A 17876-nucleotide genomic window follows, 5' to 3' on the forward strand; every position below is an offset into this window, starting at 1 on the left:
TATTCTCAGACAGCTCAGTCTGGCAATGTATATATAGAGAAACATAAAACGAAACTAGGTTTGAATATAGAGTCAAGAATATACAATTTCATGTTTGTTTTTCTTTAGTAAAATTCTCATGTATTGTAATTTTTTATTATTGGGATACTTTTGAAAACATAACATATTAGTAGTAAGAAATGTGTAAGTCGGTCGTGGCTGAGATAATTATGATTAAACAAACTAAACTGAAAACTGAACAATATTTTCCATGATTCTGTCTTGAATTTAGAAATTAGCTCTTCATCAAAAATAAAAGTGATATTATAAATCAGTACAATTTTGTTTTGTTGTCAAAGCGATGGCGTCGTCATATATTTTTTTAATCACTAAAATGCGAAGGTTTTTTTTTTAATTGCCAATCATAACGACATAAGGCCCAGACGCAAACCGATGCTTTCCTCGACATAAACTAGGTTTGGTGAAGCAGCGAGGATAGTTATATTCGAGTCAGATCGCAAAGACAGGAACTGGATGGTGACAAAACTAAGTTCTATTTCTCTCACAGCGGCCCTGTGGCCCAATGGATAAGGCATCTGACTACGAATCAGGGGATTCCAGGTTCGAGTCCTGGCAGGGTCGAATTTTTTTATATTATTAAATCATGTGATTTCTCAACGTACGAAAAAAATGTATCGCTTCATGACAATCATGAATTACTTCTGTTATGTACATTGTTCATTGAAAAATAGATCTTTTTAAATGTTAAAGAGACACTCCAGCGTAAAAAAATATATTCAAATCAAAAGTGTAAACGAAACAACCTATACAATGAAGGATTATAAAAAAAGACCCGGAGAGTAAAAAGCGATTGAATTAGTTGAATTTTAATCCTTTTTCATTTTAATGTTTAAGTGATAAAGCCTAGTTATAAAGTTAACGTGATTACAGCCATGTGCATAAACTGAAATTCCCCGCCATCACAAAGGTCCTGTGGCCAACAGATAAACCTGGTATCTGAATCAGGAGATTTCAGGTTCGAGCCCTGGCAGGGTGGATTTGTTTTATTGCATTTTATCAATGATAACAATTACAACATTTGCATAATTAAAAAAAAAGATTTGATAAAAACAAACAACTAACACCTGAATATAGGTACATGTATATTGATAAACCTAAAGATAATTTTTTTTTGTGCCTGCTCTAAAACTTATGCGATCTGTGATTAATATTAGGCTTGCATGTTACGAATCATTTGATTTCTAAGGCCTCAATCGGAGCATAATCATTTTTATTTTGCATCTCTTTTAAGGCCAGAAATATCATGAATTTGGAAAAGGGATAAATTTAAAGGATAATAAATCTATTTCGTGCGGTAGGCCTTTACATTCAATTATCACGATCTTTTCTCTTAAAAAAAAAAAAAAATATCATGATAATGATGATGAACAGGATGTTCATTGTTTATACTCATGTCTACACAGCGGCCCTGTGGCCCAATGGATAAGGCATCTGACTACGAATCAGGGGATTCCAGGTTCGAGTCCTGGCAGGGTCGTTTTTTTTTCAATAGGGCTACAATATGACTTCCTTGTTATACAATCATAGGATTTTTATACATACGAAAAAAATGTCGCTTTATATATAGAGAGACTTGAAGTATTGCTCATGAAAACAAGATATTATACAGACGTGCCCCCCCCCCAATCGGCTGGTCAAAAAAAAAAACGGGTAAAAGGAGAAAAAGAGGAAGAAGGGGAGAGAAACGTAGTGGGAAAGAAGAAATTATTTTTCATTATAATGTTATATTATATCATAATTATGTTATGTTATATTACACAAAAAAATAAACTTTATGAAACATAATTTGTTCAGGGCCTATGTCTTCTTTGTTCCTTGTGCTTAACGAGATATATAATCCTGTTGTACTAAAACCTCCCGTTTTCAAGTCAATATACACCAAATATATTCCCTCGCACTTCGAATTATTATTGATTTTTGACATATGCTTCTTTTTCATGACTACTTAAAGTGATTGCCCCATTTTAAGGTCTTAATATAAAACTTTTCCTGTCCGTGCTTACGTTCGCATTAGTGTATTGATGAGATATGTCTGCTCTTCATTAATTCCTAAAATTAGTCCTTAAAATGTCGCTTTTTCTGATCTGAATATCAAAAATGTTCAGCTTGCGCTTCGCACTCGCATCATTTGGTTAGTGAAATACGCATGGTCTTCGTGAATTCCTACAAACCAGCCTTAGAATGCCTCTCTTCAGGTATGAATTTCCTAAATTTTCAGCTCGCGCTTCGCGCTCGCAATATTTGACTAGTGAGATGCGTATGATAATCATGATTCAAAAAAGTGCTTCATGTGTTTAGATGTATATAATTATAACAAAATCAGCAAGCGCTTGGCACTCGCATTAGATGACTATGGTGAGATATGTATACTCTTACTGGATTCCTAAAATATTGTCCTTAAAATGACCCTGTTTGGGGTCAATATATACAAAAATTTCAGCTCGCGCTTCACGCTTGCTTTGTTTGTTTAGCGAGACAGGTACGTATCATGATTACAAAAGTTTGCTTATAATGTCCCTGTTTAGGTCTTAATATCGAAAAATTCTGCTCGCGCATAAGATGAGAATAGATATGTCTTAAAGGGATGGTCCGGGCTGAAGATATTTAAATCTCAATAAATAGAGTAAAATTCACAAAGCAAAATGTTGAAAATTTGATCAAAATCGGATAACAAATAACAAAGTTATTGAATTTTAAAGATTTGTATTATTCCGATGAAACAGTTCTAGGCATGTCTTTATGAATATTCATTAGGTGGGCTAATGATGTCATATCTTCACTTGTTCTTTTGTATTTTATTGTATGAAATTAGGTTTATTCCAAATTTTTCTACCAAGAAATGAATTGGATTGACAACTGCTTAAGTGCATTAGTTATTTATTTCCGCAACTTATTTCATCATATAATGAAGACACATCATTTACACATTTATGATAAAATGGAAAAAAAAAGGATTTCATGTATAACCTAAAAAAAAAGGAAAGTGGAGATGTGACATTATTAGCCCACCTAATGAGTATTAATGACGATGTGCATATGACTGCTTTCACAAAATATTGATAAACTTTAAAATTCAATAACTTAGTTATTTGTTATCCGATTTTAATGAAATTTTCAGCATTTTGCTCTGTGAATTTTACTCCATTTATTTAGATATAAATATTTTCAGCCCGGACCATCCCTTTAAGACATATCTATTCTCATCTTATTTCAAGTAATACCACACCCCCTTCTAATTCCCTCTGCGCATCTAAATAGGAAACTAGATGGAGTCGCACTCTAAACATTAACATTATTAACTGATTCACAATGTGTATCACATATACATACACATCTATTAGTCCATAAACAAAAGAATCTTAACAGTATTTGACATTAATTCACTTCATAGTTAACTTCTTATGTTCAAGTACGCCAATAATATGCCACCGCCTCCATTCCACGATTTTCTTATATGAACACATCTATTCATTCATACTCTAGCCGTAACTCTTTCAATTTCCATTTGATCTTGCGTATAGAGTTCCATAAGACACTTTTCTGGAACTCTCTACCTGCATGACCATAGTTTATAAAAAGATGCTCGTCTCTTTACTCATCAAATTTGAAGGCAAAGGTTAAGTGAATGTTATTATCAATATATTTTACGTAACATTTCGGTGTCAATGTTTCATTTTAGCATGAAATTATCCTTTCTCCGATTTAATCCTCACCAATATTTTTATCATGGCCAGCATCATGTTCACCATTGTCATCATCATCATCCTCATCCGTATTATCATATCCATCTTCATTACTCAAATTATTAACAATTGTTTTCATTTTAAAATATGCCCATTCTGCTTTATTAATATATAAATCAAGATAAAAAGTTTTAAATTGGTGTTGTCATTTTTTGTCAAACAATCTGATTATGACCACAATACTTCTGCAAATTGTGAATGTTATAATGATTTGGTAGTAGATGATTTTTGTTTGGAATGATATTTTTAGTACACATTATCTATCCATAATTCGTACAGGAAAAAAAGTAATCAATATATTATGTCTGTTATGTTACCAAAATGTATCACACGAATGATATGAATGAAGAAGAGAAATCAAGTCAAATCAAATAGATAGTGTAATTAAAACAACAAAAAACAGAAAAAGAAATATAGGACAACAGGAAAAATACAAACATGTTGAATATTATTTTTTTGTATAATTTTGATTAAGCACATGCGGCATGTCGTAATAGGCATGTCATGAATGAGATGATATCACGTCTCCGCTTTTCTTATTTATTTATCATCGGCATTAATCTCCCTTGTAACCATACAAGTTACAGCATTGGCTACTCATTATATATGTAGTCACTATTTAGTCCTATATGCTTTGAGCAACAAACTGTGTCAATGTAAATAATGAAAAATGTTAATTACATATTCATAAAGACATGCATGATTGTGTCAAACTGTTTCACAAAAATAATACTAAACGTCAATATGCCATCATAATTTGGGGCGGGGCGTAAAAGCTCTTGATGCGTCAAATTTCACCATGTTCATTTTCACATGAAAACCATGAAAAAAACGTCAATACCCTCATCGAAATTCCTGGAATATCGCTAAGTTTCATTTTGCATGTGAATTGTGGTCTGTATGATCGAATCCATGATAAAATAATTTTGCTCGCACGAAAATTTCGGAACATAGTGCATCTTATTTTTCTCCTCAGTATAAAAATTTGTGGTGTTTTTTTTTTCTTCATTAACCAGCCAGCAACACAACAGTGTACTATAGGTCTTATCCATGTTGCGTACACTAATAACATTTCTCATTATGTGAAACATGAGGAGAGAAACAGATGGTGTATATAAGTTATCGTTATTATTGAGGTTAATTAATCATTAATGAAATTTGGTGGTTATATAAATGTAGACTTGCAATGATGATATTAATATGAATACATTGAGATAGAAATAACGAAAATGATGATAGGGGTCAACTAATATTTGAAATTGAAATTTTAAAAGTGAAAAAAAAAACTTAAAACATTTTATTGTTTTGATCAAGCAAACGGGAGGAGAATAATTATGAATAACACTTCACATCATTAGATCATTCAATGTTCTCACAGCGGCCCTGTGGCCCAATGGATAAGGCATCTGACTACGAATCAGGGGATTCCAGGTTCGAGTCCTGGCAGGGTCGAATGTTTTTTAGTCATTGTAGATTTATTCTCTTGGTAAGGGGCTGTACGTGGTAGAAGAGTATTTTGATTGGAGAATAAGATGACATAAAGATGACGTCATTTTGTATAATCAGGGTAGTATTTTTTAAACACTTTTCCATCTTCTCTCTTCCTGCGAAGACCCCCCCCCCCCTCACTTAAATAAAATGTGTAATAATATAGAAATACACGACCAACCTCTCATTTTGCTATAGAGGGTCTACTCTGTTGTCTACAGTTTTAATTACCCTTCTCTTAATTTACTTTTACCCTTTTTTCTTCTATTATTTTTCAGTAATTAAATTTTATAGGGGATGGCTTTGCATGTAGCACCCTGTATAGCACCGCCTCTTTTTAACAAAATTCGTGATATTAAAGAACAAGGAAGCAAATGCATTCAATGCGTTAGACTTTACTTAAAATAAACTCATGAGACCAATCCTCTTCGAGTTCGCTTAATATTGATTTGTTGAAACCATACAGCCAGGATCCAAAACGAACTTCGATCTGAAATCGATTTTTTAGGGGAGGGGGGTAACCAGCGGAAAGAACACGTTTTGATAATGTTGGAAGTTAAGAACGCGATACTTATCTCCACGCCTGTTAACACAGCGGCCCTGTGGCCCAATGGATAAGGCATCTGACTACGAATCAGGGGATTCCAGGTTCGAGTCCTGGCAGGGTCGAATTTTTTTTCGAATAGGCTAAATTGAAGAATTTTTATCAAGGTTATCAAGTCATTTCTGCGAAAAATGTGTCGCACATTCATGGCAATCAGATCTCTTGTAATTTTCCCATAAAATTGTCATTACAGAATGTCAAAGGTGTTTCTTTACATACCGGGAATTAAGCACGACATTTAAATATATTCATGTTTAATTGTAAACTTCCCTTAACTTATCAATGGAATGTCTATTCAATCAAGGTGATCGCTCCCAAATGAATGCCTTTAACGGGGCGTGTCATTCTCTTTTGCAGGGTGCCCCCTGCATTATTTTTTTTTTAATTCTGCCGCCCCTGGATCCGCGCCTGTATAACAAGCGCATAGGCATATTTCTTTGTATTTTTGTTTAACGTATTTATTCTGAATAAACTTAGGATTGCTATAAAAAAATGCATAGTCTGAAATAATCTGAAAGGTGTCAAATTGCCCTATTCCTGTTAATGCACAATTATGCCTAACATTGAATCAAGAAATATTCCCTATATTGTTGTATGTCATTCTATTCACAATGAAACAAAATGGCAGTGATTCAATCAAATTCCACTCTCAAAAAATTTGCATAATATATTTTTTTAAGTTGAAATTATTATCATTCTAAGTCAGTGGTAAATAACAACAGTAAACTCTTTCTCCACAGCGGCCCTGTGGCCCAATGGATAAGGCATCTGACTACGAATCAGGGGATTCCAGCTTCGAGTCCTGGCAGGGTCGAAACATTTTTTACTTAAATTTTCATGAAACTAATTATTTCAAGTCTAATTTGATCACGAAGGTTAAAAACATATTGTTTTTCACCTTTTCAAAATTAGCAATCGTGATGACAAACAACCATAATTGTATTTGCCCAGGTTCTACATAACATCATTGAATAACCAGAAAATAAGATATTTGATCCATGTTCTAAATGCAAGTGACAATACTGGAAAATAAAATGCAATGTACTTAAATTTTCAATTTTGTGACGTCACATTCAAGCAACTTCCCATGTTACGTAATAAGTGTCCTTATTATACAAAAAGAAGTAATTAGTTTTCAAAACACTATAGATTATCATCAAAAAGGCAAGATATGTTTGTAATTTTAACTAGCATTGAGAAAATCGTTCCTGCTCAGTACAACTTCGACAAACAATCTTTACTGTAGGCCCTACTTTTTAGGGTATACTTGAATACGATTCCGTTAAGGCAGTTAAGTGAATACTGTTTGAATTTTGAAATATGCCTTTAATGTTATTAGCAACATTTATACAGATTTAATGACTGAATGAAAAACCATATCATTTAACAATCAATAGGCATGATGTTTCTTTGGCTTCTTCTTTTATCGGAAATACTTATTGCCAATCAAATTTCCTACTCCTTTCCTGCATGGCGGAAGTGATGCAACCCATTGATTTATATTAACATGATTCGTGTCAAATGCAATTATATTTTTATTTCATCACTTTTTAATTAATATCTGTAGATTAAGATTTCATTAAGATCCCCTCATAAGCAGTGATAATGTGACTTAGCGAATACTGTTCCGACCAAAATTTTGAGTAAAGATTGACACTTGGATATAATGATTTTTGTTGTTGATTTTCTCTACCTATTTCGTCCGACACATCCCCGAAACAGTTAAAGAAGAAATAGTTGACCTACATACTTTGATTGCATTCAGATAATAATGTTCCCTGAGTTTATATTAGGTAACTATGTTGCTGTTGATGTTGGGGTTTATTTTCTTAAATGGTGTTTTCTCTGAGGGGTTGATGGTATCACAGACCTTAATTGAAAGGATCCCTTGCCATGCCCACCCGTGACGTCATTAACCCCAGCATCGTTGTCACGAGTAAGATATATCGGTAACGTTGAGAGATGAACAAAGTTTCCCGAAATGCATTTCACTTTGTTTGAAGGAGAACATTCTGCTAGTTGACCTTTTAAAGTACTCTTTCAAAAAAAAATGATAATTGAATTAAACATGTATAGTACACTCGGAAGTGTGAATTACATGGAATGTATTTCTGCCACTAATTCAATAAATATGTTTACATACATTCTTTAAAAATAGGAGTACTGTAATAAAAATATCATGCAAAGCGAAGTGATACATCGTTAGGGCCTATGATACTATACACAACGAAAATATTATTAGACTTGCTATTAGTTTCTTAACCATAAAAGGAATATATCCACTTATTCTATTCACTATCAAGATTGAGAGAGTAGACCTTCTTTCATTATTATGATCATGATTACATACTCCTGGGAGACTTCAAACTTGATGAAGTGACCACGGTACATAACAGGATGACCTTTTCTCGCATATACCTAGACGTATAGGCATGAAAAATGATTAGCTGTCATGGCAACCATCATAAACAAAAACAAAAATATTGTCTGCTGACAAGAGCGTTTGGAGAGAGGATAAGAATGGGAGATGGGGCGAGAGCATTGGCGGCGGAAGGCAAAAAATATAGGGGAGGGGTTCACCTGAAATTTTAGGACAAGCAAAAAAAAAAAAAAAAAAAAAAAAAAATTTTAGGGGGGACCACAACAAATTAAGGGGGGACGCAGGAAAAAAATTGACAAGCAAAAAAAAAAAAAAAAAAAAAAGGTTCTCAACGAAAAATTCAGGGGGACAGGTCCCCCTGTCCCCCACCCCGCTTCCGCCGCCTATGGGCGAGAGGTGTGTCTGGCAGGGTCTGGTGAGAGAGATAGAGACAATAGGAAAGAAAGGAGTACAGATGGAAAGATGGAGGAGAGGGGAGTGTGATGTACAGTGAAGGAAAGAAGAGTTAAAGAATGAGATAGAGAGAACAAGAGGAAGAGAAAACTACAAGGGGAGAGAAAGACTGGTAATGAGTGGGATACAGAAGAAAATATGAAGAGAGTGGTGTGTATATTTATGTGATATGGTAAGAGACAGAAAGAGAGAGAGAGAGAGAGGGGGGGGGCTAAAGAGAGTGGTTATGATAAAGGGGGAGATATCGGCATTGTTGAAATAAATGCATGACTTGTCACGAATTTATACAACAGCATTTTAAAGTAAAGAATATGATATTCAGTTTCTGTAGGAAACTATAAGATTGTCATTACCACTTGTCTAATGCATATCCATAATATATATTCTGACAGAAAGGGGGATTTCAAATGATGGTAATTATGACATTTAAATCGAATCGGCCAATAGCAAAACACTGTATGCTTCCATATATAAAAATATAAATAATATTGGATAAGAAAAAAGGTACGCCGAGTAAAGATGAGAGAAAATCAAGAAGAAATAGATGGAGAGAGAAATAAGTAGAAAGGCAGACATGGGAGAGGAGACTGAATATCAAACGGATCAAAGTATTACCTCTTGCAAATGCAAGAGATTTCTCGTTTAAAGAGGGTTCTCCGTCTCGAGACTTGAACTTTTTTTAAAGACATCCAAAAGTGCAATTTGATTCATTTGGTATACTTACTCATGCCAGTGCCTTAAAAAATCGTACCGTTAAAACATTCCGATCAATGGCTGTTAAAAATCATATGGTTAATAAGTTGTCAACAGAGTTATAAACGCAAATATGCATGAAACTAAAAAAAGTACCGGGAAGTTTTAGATACTATATTAAAGATGTGACAAATTCACTTGTTCTTTTAGAGAGAAACAAAATAAAAGAAGACTATCCGATACGCCCCCCATAAAAAAAGGTAAAAAGGCAACAACCGCGCATTTATTTCTGGTTTTGAATTCCTGAGCTTATTCGTACTTTTCAATAATACAAGATATAATTATGAAATGTATCTTGTTCTTCACTCTAAAAAAATATTGGGTAAAAGTGCTCCATGAGGGCAATTATGTGTCCAACAACATTGGACATTTCTTTTGGGCATTTTTATTTATCCAGTGTGATGATAATTTTGCCCATTCTATAAAGCAATTGCTGCTATATTTTTTAACCTTACTGGACAATAGGATTCCGCATTGGGTGAAATACTGCCCCTAATCGGTTGGACACATAATTACCCTCGTGCTGGTAAAAAATTTAACCAATATTTTTTAGTGTTATGTGTTTGTTGTGTATATTAAATTTGACAACATATAGAGACAAACATTATAAAGCATGTAATTACAAAGTTTAGTGGATAGTCGACTTCGAGCGTTGGCAAATATAAATCAAGTTCAAGTTGACTTATTGGAATTGATAGTGGAAAAGCTTGTGGTTAGATTCACCAACCCACAGGCGTGTACATCGCCCCGGGGTACCGGTATATCTTATATCTTACTTTTGATGATATTGCTGATGACATATCTACACGTAAGCAATCTAGGCGAACTTGCAAGATCTTCAGAACGATCTCACTCAATTTTGGATGCCAACGAAATCATTTTCTCTTCATATGAATTTGTTGTGTTCACTTAACGCGCACCGTGGCAAATCCCCTATTCCGGCGTCAAAAACTTGACAAAATAGACCCATTTTCGGCTCTTTTAACTCATATCTCAAAAACCGCTCGAGATTTTTCACGGGTTCAAACGGTTTCTTAATCTTAAACTTGTTCTACATCTCATGATATCTGTCATTTTATATTCTGATTAAAAAAACAACCGTGTTTTTTTGACTGAAAATACACAGTTTCTCGTGTTTTTGTGTGAGAGAAGCACTTTTTGCACTGTTTTGGGCTCGATCTTCTCTTACAGCGTCTGACTTTCGTATCAAATTGTCTCAGTTCAAAGACTATCAGATAGACAGATTGTAACTCTTTCTTGTGATATAAGGTTCAACCTAATTGGTTGAAAAAAACCGCCGTGTTTTTTAGGTCAAACTTTACAATCCAATGAACTTTTTTTGTATTTATCACGCATAATCTACGTTAATTGATTAGTCGCACTGCGCACGATTGTCTATTTTAGAATGCCTATCAACTCTTTATACTCTTTCCTCTCCTATCAAAAATTGAAAGGGGGTACAATATCCTCGATCGTCCTAGATATAAGAAGAAGAAGAAGAAGAGAACATTTCCTTTTCATTACATGTAAAATCATGCCCATTCTTGAAAAAAAAAACATTCGTCACTTCTAGGTTAAACTTTACAATGCAATTAACTTTTTTGTTCTTATCATGCACAATATCCATTAATTGGTCGCACAGTGCTCGATTGGATTTTGGTATACGATGTTCAACCTGGCAGCAGCGCGTTTTGCGTTAGATTTGGAAATCCTCGTTCCCAGACAGGGATATGTAACATGTAAGCTTTTCATACATATACAATTTATATTGATTGATTAATATTTAGCTCCGTCAATTTTCACGTTAAATCATGCTTGTCTCATTTTAAGAAGCCAAATCCAGGGATGAATAATGTGTGCATACCGGTGCATATACGTATACGTGCAGCGCATGAACGGTGTGTATACACCACACAATACGCCGAATACCTTTCTATGCAATAATCACGTACACACACAATGCGCGCAGTAGTAAACAACGCGTCGCTAAGACAACTGAACCTGAACTCGGGAGTACATCGAGGGAAGGAGTACAGAATCAGAGAAAATTATTCTCACTTTTTGGTCAGAAGAAAACATTTCCTTATACGTCTATATCTTAACATACACAGAAGCTGCTCCGTTATCCTTATGTCGTACCACAGTCAATATCATAAACAAATTACAGTGATTCTATTTTGTCACAATTAATAAACTTATAATTAGGGCAATTTATGCACCCCCAAGAACTAGTGTTTACGGCCCGGCCTATCTCTACCACACAGACCACACAGACTTCGCACAGTTCGGTCAAGGCGGTACGCGTATCATTAACTGCCAAATACAGCCGACCCAAGCTGAATAAAACCTTCATATTAGGTGAACAAAATAGGGGGTAACAAATTCATATGAGAATTTGGTTGCTGGAAGACAGAAAAAGGTTAAAATCTTTCAGTTTGAAATGTGATACTGTGAAAATTTTAGGTGGGTGTGTGGACTTTAATTACTCGGGTAAAAAAAATAATGTACGAAGATTGAATATTGAGCAATTAATCCGATTTAACATCTTATATACCAAATTTCATTGGATACTTAAATAAGAAGTTCAAGTATATTTATAAGCGAAAAGAAATTTAAAAAAATATGGTACGTTGTCATGGCCGTAACGGAAGTCTATGTAAAGATAATATGCATATCTCGCCACACAAGTCAAAGGATTGTCCTTTACCTGTTACAAAAACAGGACATTAAAAATGAAGAAATAAAACATTTATTCGGGTATAGCTCCTAGATCCAATGACCCCTCCTTTCAAGTCTATTTTGAGGTTTCTAAAATGGCAAAATTAGACTATTTTTATTGACCTTTTTCCATGTCCGAGGTGCCACTATTTCCTCTGGGGCTTGAACGTAAATTATTTGCCTCTCCCAAGCGGACACCTAACCTCCATCTCAGGGGGAACCTTCGGGCATAAGCGTTGCTCACAACAGGAAATCGGCGAGTTCCGACAGCAAACTACATATGTATATTAAATATTCGATAAAGTGGCTTTCACCGAGTTAAACTTGTAAATCGTGGAAATTTTGAAGCTATTTTGACACGAAAACAGACGATTTTTCACTCGTGCTCACTGACGAGGAGATGAAGTTATTTTGGTTATTAATGCCAAAACCAGTCGAATGTGATCAATGGCATATCAAATGGGGGCTGGGGCATTTTGAGGGGCGCAAGATAATAATAAAAAAATAGAAAGGGAAAAGGAAAAGGGGATGAACTTAATGAAAAAAATAATATATTTGAAAGCATTTTCGCTCCCCCCCCCCCGCTGAATGCATCAAAACTAGTGTTTAGATGTCGCTTTGCTTCCTCGTATGATAGGCCTACCTCCCAGAATGGCATAATTTCGCGCCCATAGTAGTTCTGAATCTTATTATTCACAAGGTATATCAGTAAAGGAGAAATAACTTAAAGCTTTTAAGGGTTTGAAACACTACAATTTTTTGGAGCTCGTTCACTTTGATCCCTCACAAATATATATAATTTTCGTTCAAGATTTTTTTTATTCAAATAGCATTTGTAAAAGTTTAAACATTTGTTACCGTTGGTAAAATAGAATTGCCTAGAGTATGTGTCAATGGTTTCGTCGATTACTAAAAATCTTTGAAATTACAAGGCGGCGGAAAATGTTTATCGAAAATGAATGTCAACCTTTGGGTCATCTTGAGTGTTTTGATCGAATTTCTACGCTTGGTTGCTTCACCCTCTTGCAAGAATGGAGAAACATGAATGCCGTCGGAAAATGAATGAGAGGATGCAACTTCGGTGTTTGCCCCAAGCATCAGATACGCCACTGAATACTTATACAATCAGATTACATAATTTTCATTATTCACATTTCCCTGTTTCAAAAGTGTGTGTGCCGGGGGGTGTTTTAAGTTAGTCACATAATTTAGATAGAAAAAGCGAGCCCCCTGTGGCAGCCTCCTTACTGGTCATTCTTGGGGTCCGCCGCTGCCCCCCCCCCCCCTCATCGACACGCTACGCCAATTCATGTCATTATGATTCATCGCTGTTCTATCCCAGTGTTGAAGAGGCACATTCCTATAATATTCAGAAACATGACTTGCTTGACGTCTTGGCAGAAAATCCAATCATTCATCACCAAGACCACAGATCACAATGTATATTTCTCTCTCTCCTCTCTATCCCCCTTCTTTTATTTCTCATTCCCCCTTCTCTCTCTCTGCCTCTCTTCCCCAGCAAAGAGGTATGATAAGTGACATGTATGACAAACAGGTGATAGGATGTGAAGATATTCACATAACCATTTGAATGTCACGGACAGCGGCAGATTTTCTTTTTCAAGACGATGTGAATTATTTCAAGGATTTATGACTTTTTCAAAGCAAAGTTGATTGTTAATGTGTAAATGACGATTTTTAAAAATAAAAAAGTTGATTCCTGAAATCCTGAAGCAGACATAGCAATGAGCAATATCATAGAAAATCGAGATCACTATAAGTATGGTATGTGTCACCCTCACTCGAAGTGTAGCTCTGATTATTTGGATTTTCAAATTTTATTAGATTTTACCATTTGGAAATCGACAGATCATGCTGAAACATTGAATTACACGATTGATATAGCATTAAATGCGATTTACCTTCGTAAACTTGTTCGTTTCCCTTGTCTGTACTGAAGATTTTCGGCAGAGAACTTAAAAACATTCGAGACCCACGTGACCGGTATGTGACGTCAATTCGTAGACACCACACCTCTTTGGTTACCTTGATTTCCAAGATGGCGGCCATCATCAAGGGGAAGCGGACGTCCTATTTTGTCGAAGATAACACGCCCTTGAGGGTGAAGCAGAAGACATTCGGTATCTCGAGACATTCCGATGACTTGATAGAAAGTATGTTAAATGAAATCATGTGTGTGTCATAGAAACTAGCAGGGTCTATTAAAGTAGACTAAGACAAAATATTTTCACTAAAATATAAAAATGAATAGGTCCTATTGATTCTCGTTATTAAAGCACCATAATGAAACATGATAAACGAAAGGGCTATACTAATTACTGTATGTATTTTACTTGTAAGAAAATCATTTGAAAAATAACCGGATAGAAACTTGAAGATTTTAACACCAATTAGGGATGCCGATTTTTCATTCCATCTTTTATTCATATAATTTTAATTTTATATTTATTGAAGGTATTCCATTTTGACATGTCAGCCTATGTCAGCAATATATTTTAATCATAATATTATAGTCAGTCAAATATTATATCAATACTCATTCTTGCTTTAATAATTTAGGGAAATTACCAACGTTATGCTATGAGGAAATGAAGGAAATTGTAAATTTTCAAGCGGGATGCGAACGACGAGGGGCTCTAATGTTTTCCATGAGGGAAGATAAAATGTAGTAATTACGCTCATGATACCACACTCCTCCATTCCCCGTTCTTTCAGCATTCGACACAGATATTTCACTTTTCATCCACTCGGCGAATTCCATCCTCCACCATTTTTATTGTATTCTCTTGACGGATTTCGGGCGGAACTTGACGCATGGCTGACGTAACGGTAGCGATCTGATAATGGGTGATAACAGGGCTCATCATTCTAAAGAGGATCTTCTTCTTCAAGATCAAGGCCAAGGCCAATGTCGACATTGATCATCACCCATTTGTCATTCTCAATTTAAAGGTATACATTCTCGCGATGAAAAATGAAAGAAAACACAAGAGCTCTTTTTGGCAATCAGAGGTTTACCATGTTTACGGTAAATCTAAACACGATTTAAAAATGGAAAACATAAATATAGAAGTTCAGTTAGCAGGTCGCAGGGCCAGATCGGAATAGGAAAATAAATGAATGGGTCAAGTTAGTATTGAATGACTTGTATATTCAAAATCTATTCTAAGACATTTAATTATAAACCAATAAAAATGAGAGTAAAATTATTACAGTGGCGCCGAGAGATTTGAAGATGGAAGTGACAATAAACAATTTTATTAAAATAATCTTTAATTCATTTAAGGAAGGAGTAGAGTGAACAAGGATTAAAGAGTGAGACGTGTGCCGACGTGTGGCATTAAAGATGGAAAGGGACATATCAAAGACGGAGGGGGAAGGAGACTAGAAATATTATCTATCGGAAGGGGGAACGGGGTAAGTGAGATGGAGGACAGGGGATGTTTAATTAAGAAGTGGACAAATTAGACATTTTTATAATGAAAAAATGAAACATCAATCTGCGCATGGACCTTGACCTTATGGGTCAAACGGATCATGTTTACGGAAGCAGCCGCAAGAGGGTGTCGCTCTTCACGCGTAACTTGTGAAAGCCGTGTGGCGCGGTAATTACGATGAGTGACAAATCGCAAATACGGAATGTAGAAAGCAAACGAGAGGAAGATGGAGGGGAAAGCAATAGAGTAAGATAAGGGGTAAAAAACCCTGTCGGGGACTCTCCCTAAACTTTAAAGGATGACCAATAAGTCAAAATAATAATTTTATTTCAACACCCCACAATCATATCGAGTTCCAAAAGTTAGGGTCAGTAGCTGATAGCACATAATACACCCCAACCCAAAAGAAGGGAACATAAGGACATCCTTCACCGTTCTTTCTAGACAGTTTATTGATAGGATATTTAAAAAAATCATTTGAATAATTTGAATGTTTGAAGCACGAGCACTCGACAAGAAAGCTAGATCTGTACATCTAACTGTTGAACATCGACTTTACCATACAAATAACTCGAATGGCTGTGTTTTCACGAACTTTGATATCGAGTCGAGACTGTTTTTCTTCCAGGACTCGTGCCTGCGTCACGATAGATCAAGGGCTCTGACAGGGGTAAGGAAATTCGAGGGAAGGGGAACATGATGACAAAATTGGGGGATCTATAGCCTCTAAACAAGAGGACATGATGTACGGATATTTTCACATCGGGAGCGAAGAGAAAAAGTGGCAAGGAAATGAAGATATGTAAGGGTGGGAAAATGCATAAGATATGCTGGCACAAAAATAATGTGAAGGATAAGTAAAGAAATGGTGATTGACAAAGGAGCTGACTAGTTTACTACGAACAGAGAGGATGAGGGGTAAAAATTATTAAGGACAGGAAGGTGGATAAGAGACATAAACTAGCACATCAATGATGAGGAGCTCATCCGGCATCTCGCAACGAAATTTAACACAATTTTAATTTCAGCCCAGTTGACACTGTAGTGAATTATATTGTTGACATAAATTGAGGATATAGAATTGAAATTGATGAAGAAATGACATAGAAGCATTTTTTGTGATCTATGAATAATGTTCATAGAAATTAAGCATAAATAATTTTCTAGTCAAAATTTCTTAACTCTGTGTGGAACCTTGGTGAACCTCATGTAGCACTCAGATGGAACAAAAATAATCAAAATCAATCAACAAATAAATATTTTTTATGAGTTTTGAAAATATATGAATAAATTAGCATATTTAATGAGTTTTAAATTTCTGGGCTGAAATTTTGTATCACCACCTCGAGCTATCATATAAAGCAAACAAAATTGAAAATGATCAACAAATGAAGAAGAAAAAACATTTTTTTGTGATTTATGAATAAATTTTCCATAAATTAGCATAAATAATTTTCTAGACAAATTTCAAAATTTTGTGTACAAGTTTGGTGAACCTCATGCAGCTCTACCAGATGAAAAAAAAAGTCAAAATCGGTCAACAAATAAAGAAGAGGCATTTTCTGTGATTTATGAATAAATTTCGCATAAATTAGCATAAATAATTTTCTTCTGAAAATTTCAAAATTCTGTGTAAAAGTTTGGTGAACCTCATGAAGTTCTACCAGATGGAAGAAAAAAAATCAAAATCGGTCAATAAAAGAAGCATTTTATGTAATTTTTTTAAAATATGCATAAATTAGCATATTTAATGAGTTTCAAAATTCCGCGTAGAAGTTTTGAATCCCCCACCTAATGCTATCATATAAAGCAAACAGAATTGAAATCAGATTTGAAATGACGAAGAAGAAGCATTTTGAAATTCAGTCAACAAATAAAGAAGAGGCATTTTCTGTGATTTATGAATTTTGCATAAATTAGCATAAATAATTTTCTACTCCAATTTAAAAATTCTGTGTAGAAATTTGGTGAACCTCATGAAGCTCTACCTCTGGAAAAGCTGTTACATAAATCCAGCTATTTCATAGTAGATTCAGTTGGGTTTTGTTTTGTTTATGTTGGCCTGGAAAAAGAAATTAATTTGTAAAATGTAGACAAATTAGAACTCAATTTTTTTGTTAATATGCCACATGCTTGCTTTGTCAAAATCCCCAAATAAGGCAGTAAGAGAGACAGGAAAATCTGAAGAAATGGAAACAAAAAGTCAGAAATTATGGGGT

General features: G+C 34.8%; 5 non-coding genes across 5 annotated transcripts; all 5 read left to right on the forward strand.

Moving 5' to 3' along the window:
• The first annotated feature begins 548 nt into the window (after nucleotides 1-548).
• On the forward strand, nucleotides 549-621 carry TRNAR-ACG (transfer RNA arginine (anticodon ACG)). The gene has a single exon. It is a non-coding gene; the product is annotated as a tRNA-Arg (tRNA).
• An 843-nt stretch (nucleotides 622-1464) lies between these two features.
• Nucleotides 1465-1537, forward strand: TRNAR-ACG (transfer RNA arginine (anticodon ACG)). The gene has a single exon. It is a non-coding gene; the product is annotated as a tRNA-Arg (tRNA).
• A 3645-nt stretch (nucleotides 1538-5182) lies between these two features.
• Nucleotides 5183-5255, forward strand: TRNAR-ACG (transfer RNA arginine (anticodon ACG)). Its single transcript has one exon. It is a non-coding gene; the product is annotated as a tRNA-Arg (tRNA).
• A 632-nt stretch (nucleotides 5256-5887) lies between these two features.
• On the forward strand, nucleotides 5888-5960 carry TRNAR-ACG (transfer RNA arginine (anticodon ACG)). The gene has a single exon. It is a non-coding gene; the product is annotated as a tRNA-Arg (tRNA).
• Nucleotides 5961-6636: 676 nt separating this feature from the next.
• On the forward strand, nucleotides 6637-6709 carry TRNAR-ACG (transfer RNA arginine (anticodon ACG)). The gene has a single exon. It is a non-coding gene; the product is annotated as a tRNA-Arg (tRNA).
• The last annotated feature ends 11167 nt before the right edge of the window (nucleotides 6710-17876 follow it).

Source organism: Lytechinus pictus, chromosome 3 (assembly GCF_037042905.1).
Source record: "Lytechinus pictus isolate F3 Inbred chromosome 3, Lp3.0, whole genome shotgun sequence".
NCBI lineage: Eukaryota > Metazoa > Echinodermata > Echinoidea > Temnopleuroida > Toxopneustidae > Lytechinus > Lytechinus pictus.